This window comes from Sabethes cyaneus, chromosome 2 (assembly GCF_943734655.1).
Source record: "Sabethes cyaneus chromosome 2, idSabCyanKW18_F2, whole genome shotgun sequence".
Lineage (NCBI taxonomy): Eukaryota > Metazoa > Arthropoda > Insecta > Diptera > Culicidae > Sabethes > Sabethes cyaneus.
This window is the reverse complement of record NC_071354.1, coordinates 154,686,583-154,706,755: the sequence shown is the minus strand read 5'-3', so window position 1 is coordinate 154,706,755 and position 20,173 is coordinate 154,686,583. Positions and strand designations below refer to the sequence as shown.

The 20,173-nt window shown below is 39.4% G+C and overlaps 1 protein-coding gene across 5 annotated transcripts in view; it reads left to right on the top strand.

The window, feature by feature from the left end:
• The window catches only part of LOC128738222 (band 3 anion transport protein), a 167,245-nt gene that overhangs the window by 82,377 nt on the left and 64,695 nt on the right, over nucleotides 1-20,173 (top strand). For 2 of the 5 annotated variants that reach the window (XM_053833206.1, XM_053833204.1), the window contains exon 1: nucleotides 15,929-15,993. The exons of 2 other annotated variants lie outside the window; for them this stretch is intronic. The gene's annotated coding sequence lies outside the window, so the exon portion shown is untranslated. Of the gene's footprint in view, nucleotides 1-15,928; nucleotides 15,994-16,034; nucleotides 16,158-20,173 lie in introns of those variants that run through there. One more of the 5 variants, XM_053833205.1, reaches the window with a different exon arrangement.

Below are 20,173 nucleotides of genomic sequence, written 5' to 3'. Positions count from 1 at the left end.
TTTGATACGCACGAATTCCTTAACTATCAACCTGCGAACACTCGCATCTTGAGTGTCTACTACAGTACTTCGAGCATTCAAGCAAACCGACCCCCCTCCCCCCTTCCCACTAACCGCCCATCAACGGTGTTGGTAAACTCAGTAGAAAGGAAGTGCTGACAAACATCGAACCTCAGCTACCGCTGCCGGATTCAGCCTAAAACGGCGGCACGGCACGACTAACAAATCCACCGCATCCAGGGTGAATGGGAAATCAAGCAAATCACACCGAAACGTCACCTCACGTAGTGACACGAACGAAACGTTTGTCCGACGTAGGTACGTCAGGAAAATCGGAAAATGCTCATGCTGAGAGCCAACCGCGCGGATTTCTCTTGCTCTCGACTCGATTGTTCGTGCGTTCCAGTTTGGAATCTCAGTCGCTCTCGTGTGGGGTTGTTACTGAGAAAGCACGTTTCGTTCACGTGTTATCACCGCAGCACCGGTAGTAGTAGATTATCCTGTGAAATTGGAAGCGCGTGTGGGATATCAAAAGGGGTTGTAGAACGCTCTGACTCCTTTGAGAATTCAAAAATTTACCTACTTTTCAAGGTCACCAGATTTACGAGTAAACGGCGATTCGTTGAACAAGGAATTTTTATTAACGAAATGGAGATTGCTTCTGTCATAAAAGTTATGAAAAATGGAATCCCTGAAACGGCGTTGAATTTTTCAGCGGAGTGATTGAACTATACTCACTCACTTGAAATCTCCCACCGCACCGTCGCACTAGTCTGATATGTTATGAATTGTTATAGATGTAAGTTGGTAAAGCTACACACGCCTGTTATCGTATTGAAACTAATTATTTTTGCATTTTTTGCAACCATCGAATATGGAAAATTGTTACGTGGCGTAGTTATTTTTGCTTTCATTATATTATAATGACAAACAGAAGCTGACCGCAAATTAAGTTTTGGTCAATGCCGTGTATTACACCATATTTTTTCATTTTTCATTATGCGCTGCACTGCCAACAAAGTTATTGTAATGAAAAGCCTCATTCTATTCACTTTGTAGTCCAACCACAAGAATACTTTGGTTAGCTCCGTTGGTGTAGAAAAGAGCGTAGATGGCTAAAAACTAAAAGCAAATGTTTAATTATGATGGCACACCTCGTAATCCCTTCATATAGCACGATGTCCTCGATTGATAAGACACGAAAATGCTACCATAAACCAAACATAAACTGCGAAAGAGAAGCATGACTTCAGTAAGAAAACGGCAATGTTTTCAATTGTCAGAGGACCAATTAAAAACGTAGGTCGCACTGCAGTGTTAGTTCGTTAAAAGGAAGTGAAAGTTGTAAGGACGCTAGCACGCTTTTATTGGAATTAGGCAGCTAATCATTCTTACTTTGTTTCATTTAAATAATTTACTTCTATTGGTCTGCAGATTTCTTAAGAGTTATAATTTTCTTCAGTAGGTTTGGCGAAGTGAATTGTACAACAAAGTATATGAACAACTCGTTGTTATACTAACCTCATGTTTTGTTGTTTTGACCTTTATAATGTGGTCAGGCATTAATTAATTTTATACTCTTTACAATAGACGGAGGAAAAGATAGATGAAAGTAATGGAACAACGGTGTTACCACTATCTCCAGGGCAAGATAATCCATGAAGGAGAAAGAGCGGAAAATAAGGCACGGAACAGTCATTAAAGCAACGCTTATTAAGTTTGTATAACGTTCCCCTTCGTCCTAGCTGGAGGATCCGCGGGTCGAACCACGCTATAGTCGAAGTTAATGATAACCGGACTTGAATCCAACTTTTACACCAGGCCCTATGGATCACATATCTTGGTGAACCTTGGAACTACAGCGAGCTGGATAAAAAGTAAACTCTAAAACTCCCTCATTGAGCGTGCGTGCGATTGTTTATCCAGTCCGCTGTGGTTCAAAAGTTCACTTATATTTGCGATCCACAGGGGCTGAGAGAAAAGTTTCCTAGGTTAGGAGTGACTTAAACAGTGTCTGTCACGGCTCGCGCCCACTATATCTAAGGTATCAGCCCCACCTTCGTGATAAGGACTTAAAAAAGTTAAGGATAAGGCCAGCACTCTATCGTATCTGATAACCTTATTGTTACAGAAGAGACTTATCAATCTGGATTTTTGACAACCTCCAAGCAAAAAGACATTGGCATTCATATGATGCAAAACAAGATAGCTCTCGACCCTTATCCAGCTGGGTGAGCTGAAACTCGAAAAAATGTGACTGAACGAGGTTCTATTTATTATTTAATTCTGTTCTAGTACATGAGGTGGTAAAGCGATACTGGAACGAGGAGTCGGATTCCTGTTGAGTCACGCCGCCTTGGTGAGGTGAGCCCCGTAAAACTATAAAATAATCGTTCCGAATCCGAATCAGAGCATGGGCGAAAAACCATATGACGATCCAGTGTTACGTGAGAAAGATAGTTTTTACAGCTGAACAGTGAGTTGGGAAAGTCTGAAAGAGTGACATCCAAATCCATTTAAAGGGTGTCCCGCATCAAATTGCATCACGGAAGAAACGCTGTAAAAAATTACCTAGTTGAGCGATCGATTTTCAAACTTTCAGACAATAAAATATAGCCCATTAGTAAGCTTTTGGGCTAATTATTTCATTCAACTTCAATACCATAACCGTATGCTCATACCTTACGCTTAACTCCACTTGAAAAGTTTTGTGCAACATCTCGCTGCTGCTTCTTCTGTACGGAAACCCACTTTTTCTTCATGTCTTCCTCAGATTTGGCCTCCTTAGGATGCTTCTGTAGTGCCTGCTACATAATAGGCCAGTATTTTTCATTGGGCCTTAGTTCCGGTGTGTTAGAGGGGTCATGCCCTTGAGTACGAAAGTAACCCCGTTGGCTTCGTACCACTTCAGGGCATCCTTTGAATAGTGGCACGAATTAGATCCGGCCAGAAGATCGTAGAACCCTCGTGTTGCTTCAACAGAGGAAGCAGACGTTTCTGTAAACACTCCTTAAGGTAGATCTGCCCTTTTATAGTCCCGGCCGGCACGAACGGCGCACTTTGTTTGCCACATGAGCAGATCGCTTACCAAAGCATGTAATTCTTGGTCAACTTTGAAAGTTTCTGCAACCTTACTTCCTCTGGAACATCATACTTATGCTGGGCGGTGAAGTACAGTAGCCCCGGAAGCTGCCGAAAGTACGCCTTGACGTTAGTCTCATCATCCATGATGAGAGAGTTGAGAATTTTCCAGGTGCTTGCGCAAAATAAATTCGCGGCGTTGCTTTTCGGGTGACGCCATTTTTTCTAATTTTCGAAAAACTGACCGCGATAAAAATATAGTGTAAACAATACACTCTAAACTAGGGTAAACGCACCAGTTATGGTTATAGTTAGCATGAAATCTCACTCTTCAAGATATTTTCACATGTTATATTGCTGCTATTTGTTTCTCTACATTTTCATAACGAAATTTGGACACTTTTTATTCGTTATATATTGAAAAAACTCTGGATTTAGACATAACTTATTGTTTTAATGCGATTTTAAAACTTCACTCTAATGTACCAGTTGTGGTTATAGTGTTCTTTTGTTCGCGATAAAAATGTACCAGTTATCGTTATACTAGAAATTTCTAAAAAAATCAACTTTTTTCCTCAGGAAGTAGACGAATATTCTTTAAAGATGTGAATTAAGTTTAATGAGTCTGATCAAATCCACCTGAACATGTAGACTTACCATTTTTTAGTCTATTCCGTCACCTGATGATGTTGCGCATTATTGTCAAAGGGATGAAATCATTGTCAAAGGGATAGCACGATCGCAAACAAGTCGCACGGTTTTCTTTGATTCACATCGAAAAGTTTCCATTTTCCCCAAAGCGCGTATGTAATTGGAAGCATTTTAAACAATTTTGTTCCTATATTCAAACTAAGGTAAAAGATAATTGTAATTGATAATTGAGTCCTTTTAGCTACTGTTGCTCCCGCTTCACACAAGGGTGGACGTTACATTTTAACGAGACCTACGAATTGTGTATGCGATTTCTCGAAGAACGGAGCAAGAAATAGTAATTTTAGTTCTTTTTCTCCGCTATTTGATGTTTTATTGCTCAAGAAATCCACTTATAATAAAGTCTTAAATTAAATCAACACAGAGCAATTATTTCCTAATACGGCGTTTGATGGTAGCTGCAAAACCTCAAACAACTGTCAAGCACCGAATACGAACACTTTCAGCTTATTTTCTGTTGTCTGGCGGCAGTTTTTTTTTTTGCCATTGGCATGATGGGAAAATTGGTTGGCCTTTCAAACGTCTTGATTATTGAACTGGGTCCAAAATCATTGAACTTCATAATTTTGCTGCCTGCAAAGGAACAGATTAATAACAAGAACTTTAATGTATCTTGTTAAACTAACACCGTGAAGCTTATTCGTCTGCTAATGACACACCTAGTTCTGGTTCCAGTTAAGAGCTGCGGTGGATCACCCTGCCGACATACAGCTTATCTTTACTAGCCAATACATCTTGATCCCTATTGATACGATCATTTTGTTATGAAATTTAGTTATTGAAGAGCTTATACAATCATCTCACCATTTATGTCCTCAGTCGTAGCATCAACTACAGCTGAAACAGCCTTGTTTGGTCATTTCTGCAGCGAGCTTTTCATAGAGTAGTTCTCGAACTTTGTAGTGATTCTCCGATGGGTATCATTCTATTGTCCCCTTTCCGATGTCCACACGGTTTAATGCCGATGTTTCATTACTGCCCCACAACACAGCTTCTGAAACCTCTAAGTTGATGTTCGAATGACCTTCAAAATCAATTAAATGAACCAGAGCATTTACTCCCACTAGTTTGCTCTGAGTTACCGTAAGACTAATACTGTAGGTTCACTGTCCTTCTCCTTCTTAATATCCTTTGGTTTCTCTTTATTATCTGCGTCTGCACCGTCAAGATCCGCGTCAACCATACGATAACCAGCTGGTTGTATGATTTCAGCATATTCAACAAACTTAATTTTCTTCTCGTGAAACGGAAACATGGCAAAAAATTTTGTGCTTCACTGGACAAAGGCAATACACCAATTATTTGAATAATTTTACTCACGAAAACAGCCGGAAAACTAAAAAACACGGCGACTGTCGATCACGTTGTTTATTTATATTCACTATGACGACAACTGGTGTTGCAAATTTCTTTGCGCGCTATGCTCCATTTCGCATGCTGCCAAGTAGGGAACAAATGCATTTTTCTACACCAGTTATAGTTATACTATTAAATGAAGTACTTTGATAAAATTATGAAGGATTTCACAGTGTATGCGAAAAAACATGCCTTAGTAGTGTCTTAGGTGTAACTCATAAAGATATATTGCGTACATTCTGTTATGCATGACTATTTCAAAATGAAATGTGCTTTAGCTAAACGATAGAAATATGAACAACATGATAGTCGTGTACAGAAAAGCATAAATTACTTGGTGAATCTCTTATAATAATTAACTAAAACTATTTCAAACAATAAATTTGCGTTTATTTTACATAATTTGTGAGTTTTTACAACCAGACATTTATTTATCACCTTATATTTGCGATTTTTGTTGCGCTATAGCTGCAATTGGTGTTATCGCCATAACTGGTACACCTTCCCTACTTCTACCCAAATTTTTAAGAAAAAATTCCCAATGGGTAATTTTCCACAGCGTTTCTTCCGTGATGCAATTTGATGTGGGACACCCTTTAGGTGACTTCAACACGTAAAAATAGTCCAGTTTCAGTTTGTACTCCGCCAAATATTGTCCGCAGCACCTTCCGCTCGTATCGGCAAGGGTGCGTGTGTCCTCCGTAAGCAGCATCACAGTTTCAAGTCCACAAAGAACTGCCCGTCTGATAAGGGTTTTGTACATTGTCAGATTCGTACGGCGGTGTATTCTTCTTCTCAAAAACGAATGTTGAACAGCATGCAGGATAAGCCGTCACTTTGTCTCAAATCTCGCCGCGGATTCGAGAATGTTCAATGTAGTATCCAATGTAGCTCTAATCGGTCGCGTCAGTTTATCCGAAAAACCGTGTTTATGCATTATCTGCCATAGCTGGTCTCGACCAACTGTACCGTATGCTGCTTTGAAATCAATAAAAATGTGATGCGTGGGCACGTTGTGCTCACGACATTTCTGCAAGATCTGTCGGATGGTGAAAATTTAGTCCGAAGTTACGCGAGCCCCCCTGATAATTCCCTACGAAACTTTGTTGTATCGTATCCTCCGGTAGCTTCTTATCCACCCAAATCATGGAAATTATCCACTGTAGAGCCATTCCAGTATTTCTCGGCTATGCTTATTAAGCTTTACAGCTTGGCGGTCCTTATCAGCGACTTTGTTGATCTTCAGCAAACTGATTTCTTGTTTGACTTCTTGAAGATCAGGTGCTGGGCCATTACTATCTAACGTTTCGCTTCCTTGTGCAACTTCGCCACTGAGGTGACCACCGAAAATCTGTTTCCACCTGTCGACCACTCCCTCCCTCACTCCCTCGTCCCTATACTTGTTAGTTTTCGGTGTGTAACCCTTACGAGGTTGGTTCACCTTCTCGTAAAACTTGCGCGTGTCGTTAGCTCGAAACAGTTGTTCTAATTTTTCACGATCCCAGTCCTAGTTTTAGTGTTTTTTACTCTTTAAGATCTTGGTCAACTGGTTCCAAGCTCGTTGATATTTGACCAAGTTGTCCCTAGTGGGAATGCCCTGATAATTCTTCCAAGCAATTTTCTTTGTCTTCACTGCTTGTTGGCATACCCCTTGAAACCACTCATAATTTGTTTTCTCCGGAGCTCTTCATCTTGTGCCTAGTACCTAGTACCGGTAGCGACCTCTCCGATGGCCAAGCGAATTCTGCCTCAATTGTCTTCAAGGCTTGAAGCACCTAACTCCTCGGAAGAAGGCAGTACCTCATCCAGTATTCCCGCGTAGTTATCTGCAAACTGCGGGTTATCTAGCCTGATATTTAGACGAGGAGCACGGCTATGACGTATATTTATTTATTTATTTAACTACATATTCACGTAACACAAGTAACCTCATAATGGTTTTCAAAGTTTGCGTACAATGTGATTTCTGCTAATAATCAATCAGTTCTAATAATAATCAGTTTTCTGCTGAGAGGAATGTTTTACAAGATATTTTGAAGACGGCGTAGCTTCTAGCACTTTTGCACACGCTCGGCAGACGGTTCCAGAGACAGATACTACGGTGACGAAAGGCTTTCCTGCCAGCATCAGTTACACAACTGGTTAGCAAAAGATTGTTTGTTCTATTTGATTGGGAGAATGAGTAAAAGTCTGAGAGATAAGTTGGCCCATCAAACAATATTTTATATGTTTGAGTGCATATTCGGAAGTTAAGAAAATTTTCAAATGTACACCCAACCAATGAGTTTTGAAAGCTTGAAATATGATCAAAACGGCGAATGTTATGGACGTAACGAGTGACGGAATTAAAAGCCAACTTGAGTTTTTCGAAATTTTCGTTAGATACATTTGCAAACAGGACACTACCATATTCGAACAAAGGAACAATAAGAGTTCTAGCTAGTTGTAAACGTATAGGTTGTGGAGTGTAATGACGTAGTGCTACTAATGAATGCATAGAACCATAAACTTTCTTACACACGGCTGCTACTTGAGCATCCCACTTCATATAGCTATCCATGAGTATGCCCAAGTTTTTGACAACCGCTGAATAGGGAATAATCTCGTTTCCAACCATAACTTGAGCAACTTCATCGAAAATCATTCTTTTCGTTCTGAAAATGATTGCCTGAGTTTTTCCAGCATTTAATCGAATACCATTTGAGTTACTCCAATCCATAATTTTCTTTATGTCCATATTGATTTTATTTACGAGAATGTCGATTTCATTACTTTTTCCGGGAAGGTATAATTGAAAATCATCAGCATAAAGATGAAATTTGCAGTACAGCAATTGCTCAGGAAGATCGTTAATAAACATCGAGAACAGAAGCGGTCCTAAAATTGATCCTTGCGGGACTCCGCTTGTTACGGTAGCCAAGTCTGATTTTATGCCGTTGAGCTCAACGTATTGTGATCGGCCGGAAAGATATGAATGAAGGAGCTTAATAGCACAGTCTTGTAGTGAGAATATGCGCTTTAACTTTATGCAAAGTAAAGCATGGTTGATTGAGTCAAAAGCTTTGCTAAAATCAAGGAGCACCATAACTGTAGCAAACTTTCGATCCAACGCGCATCGAATATCATTTTCGATTTTGATGAGCGCTGTGGTTGTGCTGCAGTGCTTACGGTATCCTGACTGGAGAGGGCACAGCAGACTATTTTGCACTAAATAGTTATTCAGTTGTTTTGCTATTAGACCTTCAAAGATTTTTGAGAGAGCGGGAAGAATGCTGATTGGACGATAATCAGCCTCGGTGGAAGGATTCTCATTTTTTGCAATAGGAACAACGCGAGCAATTTTCCAGTCACAAGGGAAGCATGACGTAGTTAATATACAATTAAACAGGTCGGTAATAAAAGGCAGCGTGACACAAAGTGTCTTTTTTAGAACATGCAATGGAATTTGATCAGTTCCGGCAGAATCACATGTGGCCGAATTGAATTCGGTTAACACTTCATCTTGAGATAAACATCTGAAAGAAAAGTTTTCCTGACTTATATCCGCAGTTAAATCGTAAGGATGTGTGGGATTAAGTTGAGAAACAAAGTACGTGTTAAGCGATGACGCACTGACGTCCCCGCCACCAGCTCTAGAAGACGCCTCTTTAAGACCCAGCTGTTTGATGTTTCTCCAAAGTTTGTTTGTTGAAAGTTCAGGGTTAAGATGGGAAGTGAAAAATTCTTGCTTGGATTTTTTTACTTCACGATTTACAATATTTCTTAACCGCGTAAAATTGTTCCATTTACTAAGACATTGCTTATCTCTTTTCCAGCAATTATATGCATCCAATCTGTTTTTAAATAACACATTTAAATTCTGAGTGATCCAAGGACATTTGGGATCGATGCTCTTTTTCTTTCGCAAGGGAGCGTGTTGATCAATGATGGATAAAAGGGTGTCGTTCAAAATAGCTAATTTATCATTTACATCATTGTATTGTTGCATTACAGAGAGATCGGCATTACGTAGATCCTGCGCAAACTTGTGGTAATTAATTTTGCCATTTTCACGAGTCCAATGATATTCGGGAGCGGAATATTGGCTTTTTATTCTATAATCGAAGCAGATTAGATCATGATCACTAATACCTCCAAATGAAGACTGATACAAATTTTTTATGTTAAAAGTACAGTTACCCGCTACTAAATCAATCCAAGATTCTGGGCAGTTGGGTCGATGACATGTGGGTAGGGAGGGCACTAGTTTAAAAGTCACCGTATCAAGCTGTTTCAGCAGCTTTGTCACGGATGGTTCAGCAAATTTTAGCAGATTAATGTTTAAATCGCCCATGATTAAGATATTCGGCTCACACGAGGATAGCTCAACAATTATTTCGAAGATTTCGTTTAGACTAGAACTAGGAATGTTAGGTGGTTTGTATATTATCCCGCAAACAGTTTTTAAACTAGTAAGCTTAATAAAAAGATAATCTACTTCGCTACCTTTTTGAGATTTAGAAAGAACAGAATATTTCATTGATTTGTTTAAGTAAAATGCAACTCCCCCCCCCACGAGTCTTGGTACTGCTCAGGCGATCAGATCGTACAATTTTAAAGTTGCTTATGGATATTGATCTGTTAGTGTTTCCAGGCTTAAGCCAAGTTTCTACTACTCCAAGAACCGATATCATTGTATTTTCGAAAAATGCACGGTAATTATCAATGTTGTTCAGTAGGCTGCGAGCATTATGAAAACCAATAGTTGTGAAATTACGAGATTTTTTAGAAATCAACGATTTTAAACTGGTGTCAGAAAAGTCGTTAACCTTTGTTGCCGATTCAATGTAAGTGTCCAAGCTATCTCTAACCGAAACGTGTGCAACAGGGAGAACTTGATTTGAGAATGAACTGATCGGTGCAGAATTACTCACAGTTGTTAACCTGATATTTGAGGTCGAATAGTGACCGCAGAGTTGTCGTTTTTTGGTTGAAAAGGACGAACTATCACTCCTTCCGGCCAGTAAAAGCTATCTCCTACAGCAACTTCCAGATCAGCAGACACCGACACTTTGAACGAGACGAATGTCAGGTCGCTAAGTTGTTTGCCCCTGGGCACAAGCTTTGTGCATCTCACAGAAGAGTTTTCGATATTCAGCGTTTCTCGAAGATGAAGAACTCCTCGGAAGAAGGCAGTACCATATGTTACACGGTTGACAATTTTGAGTGCACATATACTGCTAGTGAGAAGAATCTATGAGAACGTGATCAATTTGGTTCATTGCACGTTGGTTAAATGATCTCCGGGTGGCTTTGTGGATATCTTTGCGTGGGAAAAAGGTACTTCGGATAACTAGACCTCGGGAAGCTGCGAAGTTAATACATCGTTGGCCGTTATCGTTCGTGTCGGTGCGCAGACTATGGGGTCCTATCACCGGTTTGTACATTTCTTTCATACCGACCTGGGCGTTCATATCCCCGATGACGACCTTGATATCCCGTGGCAAGCAGCTGTCGTACGTTGCCTCTAGCTTCGCGTAAAACGCTTCCTTCTCGTCGTCTGGTCCAAACAGCACATATCTTGGAGAAATGAGTAAGAATGGAGAGCTGTTTGCACAGTTTTGTGGCACAGTGATAGAGAGATCACTCTTTCTCCATTGACCGGCACATAAGATCACTTAGGTTTACCGTAGGGGTCGGATAGAAAACCTTCGAATTGAATATGAGGTTAATTCGGATCTTTCTTTCTTCTGGCGTTTCATTAAGAGTAGAAAAATGTTCATTCGCTACCGCAGCAACTTTCTTTCGAAGTAATTCACACAAAGACGCTGAGAGATCTGTCGAAATGTTACCCCTCTCTTTAAACTAGCTTATAGCGTTCTCCGCCTATTTCCCTAAAGTCCTTATGGCATAGAAGCCCTGTAGGGGGGGGGGGGGCTTGTGGTCGCAAGGTTACCGAGTCTGCCTTGACAAGCGAGTGGTCGTGGGTTCGAACCTTAGTAGAATCAGGCTATTCGATGTTAAGTGATTAGCATGGGTTTAATCTCAGGCCCCTCCACATCCTTCCTACTGCTTTCTGCATTTACTAACAATGAAAGCCTCTTGCCAGGGCAAATTATAAAAGTGGTACCTGCTTGAGGTGCGAATGAAGCCTCTTGTTCAAGGGCAAATTATAGCTTGTTCCGCTTCCTGGTTCTAGGAACGAGATTGGTAATACATAAGTAGTAAGGAACACATACATTCACACATACACACCCTCACCCTGTGCTGAACTCTGCTTTACCGACCATGAAGCCTTTAGCCCTTGGTTATAAGAATGATACTTGCTCGAGGTGCGAATGAAGCCTCTTGTCTAAGGACAAATTATAACTAGTCTCCGCACTTCCTGGCTCTAGAGCTAGATTGGTTGAAAAGTAGTAAGAAGCGTAGAGGGAAAACGGGGTGAAAACACACCGACACTTTAAGCACGGATGTTAATAAGCAGTTTGCTCACTCTATAGCGATACTGCAATAACAACGAAGTGCGGAACAATACCTGGATAAGATCACAATAGATTAAAGTGTGATAATATCCAAACAAAAAACAAAAAATGGCATAGTACGACATACACACTAATACACACATACACACTGAAGAGCTAGATCTCCCTTACTGGCTCATCTGGGACTAAAAAAGCCCGGACGTAAAGAAATCCCAGATGAGTTATACCGTTCTATCGAAGCTCAGTGCGAGGTGGAGCTATTAAATGACTTCGTCTTGGCCGACGACATTCTCTCGCTCTCCAAACCAAAAAAAAAATCATTACCCCTGATTTTTTACGGTATTACGCAAGACTATTATGATACGAGTCAAACAATACTTATAGCTATAAAACCATAATAATGCAAATTTATTGTGATTGCTGATATCACCACGATAAAACTATTTGGCTGCGCCACATCTCTTATGAACTTACTGTGTTTCTATGAGAAGGTGTAGCAATACAATGGCGTACCAATACAAAAGTGATCTCATTGTAGCTGCTTGTCAAATATCAATAAAACTGTTTATGATGCTATTGGAATGGCAATACCCCGACCAAACTGATTTGTTGCTGCTATTGAGAAGAATATTTAGGTTCAACACTAAATTTTTTTCATGTTAGGCATATTCTAGCATTTTTACCTCGTAAATTCAGCAAGGCAAAGTGTAAGTTGTAGAGAGAAAGTAATTATCAATCTGAACACCAATTGATTGGTACAGAATGCAACCAGAATAAAGTGACCAGAATATTTCTAGATGAATGTGGGACATATTGGATAGTATCACTATCCAATCCAACAGAAGAAAAGAAAATAGATTGCCTCGAGCAGCGGTTCCCAACCTTTCATGGATCGCGAACCCCCCGCCGGAATTTCAAATACTATTCTGTTGCCGTCTAATTTTAGAGACAAATTACATGTACTTTTAAGCTGGACGTACCTGATTTGACAAATCTTCACTAGTAGAGTTCCACTAGAAAAACTCTTCGCAATTTACGGAATTATTCGGTCTTATTGCTACATTTAGGTGAACAATTGAATATTCAGCTGGAAAAATAATAATATCAATCAATGCGGACCAGTTTCCGGGACACTTGGTCATCTGGAACAAGTCAAATTGGGTGTCAGCGCATTATAGCAGGAAGGCCTGCTTACTTTGGACTCCGGAAGACGCATCGATCGCGTAGAATCGAATTCGCAGCTCTACAAAGTGGCCGTCTACATAAGACCAGAAGTCCTTGGTGGGCTTCAGTTGTTCGATTCTCGATTGATCGTTAGAGATCGTTGAAGTTGAACCGGGAAAAGGATACGGCCAATTAGGCAAATTAGGATTGAGAGAGGGAAGGTGTATTGTCAAACAATATTAAGATTGAGTTGCGAAAAGCCCATGGCAAACTTGTTTAGGTTGAGTCGGAAAAAACCTATGAAGAAATTGAGTCGAAATGAGTCTAAGGCCAATGTTTTCAAAAAGATAAAATGATGGATGGGTAGAATATCATGATCATTGATCTCCCTACAGGTATATAAGGTGTATAAGAGTTTTGGTTAAACAAACAATAATAATAATTTGACAATTGTACTAACAATGCAAATTACCTTCAATTGACCTAAATTAATATAACATAATATTGAACCGCTCATTTTATGCAGGGGGAGGATGTGCCATCCGCGTATTTACACTATATTAGAGTGGAGTTTAGATAAATGACGGAATCTGAAGAAGTAGAACAAGCCTTGAATTGCACCAATTTCTGGGAGAACCGTGCATCGTCTGTACCGCAAAAATCGGCCATAGCATAGGGGGTAGGTCAGGAACGACATATGGGTGTTGGACGGCAGTCCAGTAAAATGGTTCTCAACAATGACCTGACAGAAACGAAGCAAAGAGGTGCACTGCTAGCAAAGTTGTCAACAGGTTTTCCGCCAGAAAATCTGGTGAACACGAATAAAAGTGTCTGGTAAAAATCTTGTGGTCTATTAGTCCGATGGGGAGGCGTTTTCTTGAAAAAGTCTTGCTCGTTTTGCTCAGATGCAAAATTTTGTTTAAAATTAGAATTGATGACTTTTGAGATTTGTCTGTTTGTTTGGCACGCAATCAAAAATTTGGCAAAATCCGTGGCTGCGAGTAAGATGGACCGATCAAGTGGAGAACTTAACTGAAATAAATTTTTTGCTGTTATTGGACATTGGTCAGGAAGTCAGGAAGGAGGGGGGTGTTAGAGGGGCTTAAATCGATAAAAAATGGATTTTCCAAAACAGACATAAAGCTTGCCAATCGTAGGCTAAATGCTAATCTGTCAGAATGAAATAAGCAGCACAAATTGAACCGAATAAACCGGATAGTTTCCCCTTTTCTGTCTTGTATTTTCGTATTCTAACGGGTGGCAACTAAAATTTTGGAATTTTTCGCGGCTCAACAACAAACGAGCTCAGAGAGAAATGAGAGTATGTATGTGTTAGCTCTCTCTCTCCTCTTTTTGTTAATATTTTTTGTTTTGTTCATGTTTGCCCAGTTTTGCTAAAAATGGCGTCGAAACAAGAAGCATTTCGGGGGCGCGTTGTACACTACTAGGAACTGCAACAGAAATCTCGGCAAAAAGTATTCTGTACAATATTTAAAAAGCAAATATGTTGCGGCTTCGACTGTTTACCATATCCTAAGATGCCTAACAGAAATTATGGACGCAGAAGGACATCGTTCTCTTGCTCGTTTCTTCAACAACAGGCTGGTTTGGCGATCAATTAAGGTGCACCAGACGAATATTTGGAGAAAATTATGATCCCGTTTCTACAAAAACATCATGCAGATGGACAATACGTGTTTTGACCGGATAGAGCATCATCGCATTACGCCAAAAAAACACAATCGTTCCTGAATACCCATTCGATCCCATTTTTACCCAAAAACCGCTACCCGAAAAATCTGTCTCAGTGCGCCCAATCGAAGATTTCTTCAGGATTTTGAGTTCCTTGGTGTACAAAAATAAGTGAAGAGCCACGAATTTCAAACAGTTGATTGGTAGAATCAACATTCGCAAAGTTGACATGACGGCCGTACAACGCTCCTGTTTCGACGTCAAACGAAAACTTCGCCGAACAGCCGATTACGGACCGTTTTTCAATGTATACTAATTTTTTTCAACAATGGATAATGTATTTTTTATTTCGGTAAATCAGGGGTGACATTGCGATTCTCGTTTCGAGTAATTTTGGTTCGAGACGCCCATTTGTTTAACGTGGTCGAAACTCTTCGAAAAATCTTCTTCGTGTATCTTTGTCTTTTTTGACAGCTTGAGAAAAAAATTCCAAAATTTTAGTTGCCACCCGTTACTAAACGCTCAGCAAGGGAACTTTAGTAATATTATTTTTTGATTTTTGCCGATGTAATGAAACTAGTGCTCTCTGCTTTTAAAATCCCAGAAATCAATGACGCGTGCTTGAAAGTTACGATTACAATCACGAGTACAGCGCTTTCTAAGCATCCTAAAATTAAGTAGAGATCGGTTATGCTAAATTCAATGGGTGGAAAGAAAAAAGATTTGACGAGCATTTGGAACGGAAAATACTTCAATTGGAATAAATTAGGTAAATGATAGCTAATTGGCAATTATTCGTTTTCTAAAAGATTAAAGATAAAAGGCAAAATGTTGGTGCGTGTCTTTTCTATCGATTGCAGCTTTTACCCTTCAGAATACATTGCTTGAATGAATGGTTTTGAAGTTGGCAAACGCGTTTTTCTTTCTTTTCAAATAATTTCTAATGGTTACGCAATATCACACTGTGACATGTTTATTTTCGCCTTTGTCCTATGTTTATCGGATTAAAGAGGTACTTCAGTTTTAAAAATATAAATTCATTTTAATTTCGACAGCAGATAAACTTTCTATTAAACCATAATGTTTTTATTCTGTGCCCTTTGAATTTTGAGTTCATATTTTGCGGTGCTGGCGCAAGGCTCCACACCGCATTGACAGAAAAAAAACTTCCTTTCTCTGCCCACCTACAAACGCGGTGCTCAAACCGCCGGCCGAATTGTGCTTCAACGCCGTCCGAACGGTACGAGGTGCGAGAAAGCAAAGGGATTATTTACAGTATGCGGGAGATTGGCTCTCACAGTTTCCGAGAACAACCCACACCCTGGCCGGCAGGAGTGTGCAGCTGCAACGTCGGAAAAACCACCCGAGAGCGACGACAACGACGACGAAGGTACAGAGAAAATCCTGACCTGACCTACCAGCAGCCGAGTGGAAAAACGGAAAAACTTTGCGGCCCTGCACTGGTAGGATTCAGATATGTCTGGAACTTCGCTCGGTAAACATCTCGTTAATCGGTCGCGTGCTAAAGGTGTGTGTGCGAGTGCGTTTGGTTCTAACAAGGATGCTTTTCTTGCCAGGCCGGAGAATGGCAAACGAAGCTGAAGGATTGTTTGCTTTGACAGAGTCATATTTATTTAGGGGTTAAGTGAGATACACGGTGTGCCAAGGTGGCAAGGTCAGCTGGTGGCAGGAGTAAGAAAAGGAAAAGGGAGCAGTCGTAGTGCCTTTGGGATGTGTGCAGAAATCAAATGCAAAAGCTAAATAGTTCTGACTGGAGAGACCAGCAAATGGAAGAGAGCTGAAGTTCGAAAAGTGAACTAGACTTCTGTGAAAATTGTGAAAATATCTGCTCGATGCACCGCCAATTCGAACAGCTCGAGACATATATTTCACGATAATTACTTTAAACAGGGAATCCCGGCGAAACTGAGCAGATCTTACAACAGTACCTTTTTCACATGACCATTTTCGCATACTGTTTCGGCACTAAATTTGACCTCGGTTAGCTTTGTCTTTGAATTAGGAGATATAATCCAAGTGGTTCAATTTATTCCACTTCAAGTCATCAGTCCATAGAAAAAGATAACATTTTATAATAATACCAGTATAATGTAATTTATATCAATCGCGTTTAGTATATTTTTTTATTTTTACAAGTGTTAAACCAAATTTATTTTTTCAAATAATGATTGGCTGTGTGTCTTGACTGATATGTCCAGGGAAAATGTGGTGTTGTAACCTAGAAAACCGCAACGAGTACAAATAGTTTTATTGAAAAAAAAACCGTCAGTTGCTAGACTCAAAATGAGTACCAACAATTAAGCATTTTGCTAATGCTAATATTATAACAGAAGCTTAAATCTTCTGTGAATCAAAAATTCAGAAAGGAGTGATAAACTATTATTAACTTCTAAAAGGGATATCTTATCGATACACAATCTTTAACAACTTTTAGCAAAATTACACAATCTTTAACAACTTTTAGCAAAATTACGCAGTTAAAAGTTTGATAAAATAAAGCTTCTTTTTGGTATTCAAAACACACTACTGATCATGAAGACACCTATATTTGACAAACAAACGGTTATCGGCGATAAATTTCCCAGTTAATGAGACAAGCTAGAAGAAAAAAAACGCCCCTTATCCTTAGGGTTGCGAAACTAGCAGACAACACTCTAATTTAAACGTAATGGGACATCTTATTGCCAATCATCCGGGTCTGTTGGTTGCTTGCTATGCAAAACATTTAACGAAGTTGAAAATATTTTGAAAGCTTCGTGTTGCCGGGAGTGCTTCATTTTACATCTCATCTAGCCCGCGTCTCGACACGAAGGAGAAGTTTATTGCTTGCAGTATCCTGTAACATTGTGTATACCTATATATAGATTTTAAAACGTCAGAGAGAGATATTTTCGCTTCTTTTCAATTTTTGGATGGCATTCCGACGGTTCACAATGGCAAAAGCGCCAACTGTCCTTGATTCCTCTGCCGTCGTGTTTGCCGTCAGCTCACGAAATCCGGTCGATGTACTTCCACAGGAAATTTGCTTTTCACATACCGTTTTGTCGCTTTCCACATTTACCATGCATTCCGTCGAGTCGATGTCGTCGAGATAGGTAGCTAAAAAGGCAATGAATATCCGAAAAGGACCAGAATATTGATGCTGGATCGTTTCTTCAGAGCAACTGAGACTGCCACGAGCCGCTCGGAATCCAATTGCTGCCACTGGATGACGTATCTAAAAATAGTTACATTGATTTATATATTTTTCAACGGCTAGGTACGCTGAGTTGCTATATATGCCTTATTCTAGAACCAGTAAAGTGGAGGTGGAGAAGACTGCAACTTTCTCCCATCATCCTATTTAGCGTCGCTACCGCTACGAAGTGACTAAAATTATAGTCTTTCTCGCCAGCTATTTTCCGACGGCAACTGTAAATGAAATTAAACTGCATCGCTATGATGACAACCTCACTTTACTTACTGTTATCCCTGCAACGATGTCACTACCAAAATGTTTTGAAAATTTGAAAAAACGTCCTTTTTGTAACTTTTTTTTCAACCGACAGCAGACGGTGAAAAATTCTTTGATTCGTTTGGAAAAAATAAGCAAATTTATCAGATACGTCCATGGCTCACCAACGATGTCCTTTCGCATTTCTCGACAAGCCCTGTTGTCATTCCAAATTGTGCTGAAAGCATTAAGATCCTATCTGCCTACGCGTCTGGGCATGGAAGTTCAGATGAAAATAAAAAAGGGAGGGTAGAGATTCCCGCAAGCACAAGCTTTGCTCATTGCGTGAGTGTTATCTTTGGTGAGGAAAAATATTATCTGTGATTGAAGATTTCACGCACTAGTGGGTTTTAGCGTGATACTGTTAAATGGTATAATTGGCTAATTTCCTTTGTTTATCTAGCACGTACGTCACATGGTTCTTTCACTAGGCACATGCGACACTGGAAATGAAATCCACTCCATTTGGCATTAACGAGGTGTTAAATTTCTCCAAGCTCTGGGAATAATACAATATTCTCTGGGACTAAATTTGGTGTAATTAAACATAGTTGTTGTTTACTTACTTATATCGGTGAGTTAATAAGAATAATTTCACTAAGATACTCAGGAATAATGTTGCTGAAATCAAACTTGTTTAAATTTCATTCTGTTCAACTGTGCACAGTTACCAGTAGGATTCACTGATTAACAAACGTTTCAATTAATTTTGATTGCCTATACATGAGAGATACATAGGTAGAAGTATAACACTCCTACAGGATAACAACCACTTTCATCAGGCCATATTGGATTAAAAATAACAATGCAGAATGGTCCTGAATTTCTGTAGGCGCAATAACGTTGATTGTCTACCGATGAAAAGGCAGAAAATATTCTGGAAATACCTGCGGTGTTTGCCGATATAGCTCCATAATTATGTTTGATTGGAAATGGAGGCGAAAAGTAGACGGAAATATCGGGACACAATTTTGAGGTGGTGGTGGTGCTATTTCCGATTGGCTTATGCCAGGATTTCAATGTAATAAGGTTCTTTTGTACACAATTGAAAATGCGGTAATAGCATTAGTTAATCGTGCCCCGCAGCTATGTGAAGTACAAAGTGAAAATTTTAGAATTTCTATACATACCTAACCAATATGTATTATCAAACATCAATTTCAATTTTGAATAGATTTTCACTTATCTCATGGCCGCTTTCACTATGGATTGAGAAGTAAGTTTGATTCAGTAGGATCAGATACCGAATCGGGAGCTTATTTTGCTTAAACAACTTCAAACGAAGCTTTGAATCATAAATGCATTGCTTTTTCATGCCCAAATATTTGATTGAAATTGTTTGTTCGAATCTTGCAGATACCTTCACGGTCGTTCACGGTCTGCTGCTTTACTGTAGGCTAAAAGGAAATGTGATTTTATTTAATGGTTTCTGGAATAATTACCACGCTCAGTATTAATTTGTTATGCTCGACCGTATTTACCAATCAATTAAAAACAGTTAATTTACCTGGAACACAATTTCCATTATGCTAATTGAAATATTGTTTTACTCCCAACTTGCATTTTTTTTGTCTAGAAATAATGCTGAATTATAAAAGACAGAAGGCTTTTTTCATTTTCTTTTCTGAAAGTACAGTAACTTGCTCTATAACCAAAATTAAGCCCCTGCTGCCTATACGCTTTAAACACAGCGTTGAAATTAATACATGTGCACCTAAACCACAGCTGATATGAGCATTTCATGACTGTTTTTTCATCCGAGGCAGAATTTGTTTCGGGTCCGAAAAAGAAAGGGCCCAAAATTTGTGTCGCAAACAAAGTGGGACGAACGCTCGATTAAATTATGAACCCTATAACAGCAGTTCGATTAAAGCTGAGTTTAGACCTGCATTTGTAATTTGACATTTAGGATGTCCCGTTCCAAAAATCATCATTCTTTGTCTTGAAACTTTTAAACAAAATTCATAGCTGAAAACTATATTAAAAATCCATATAAATTTTGAGCTTCAATCCAATATTTTACCTGAAAAGCTTATTGAAATTTCAAAACTATTAAAAACAGTTTAGTGGTTCACACACTGAGAATTTAAAATAGGCCCTAAATGAGAGCCTTGAAGGATGCCAGAAATGATATGCGGCCATATAACTAGCAAAAGTCTGTGTGGAAAACGTCAAATTAATTATTTGTTATTTG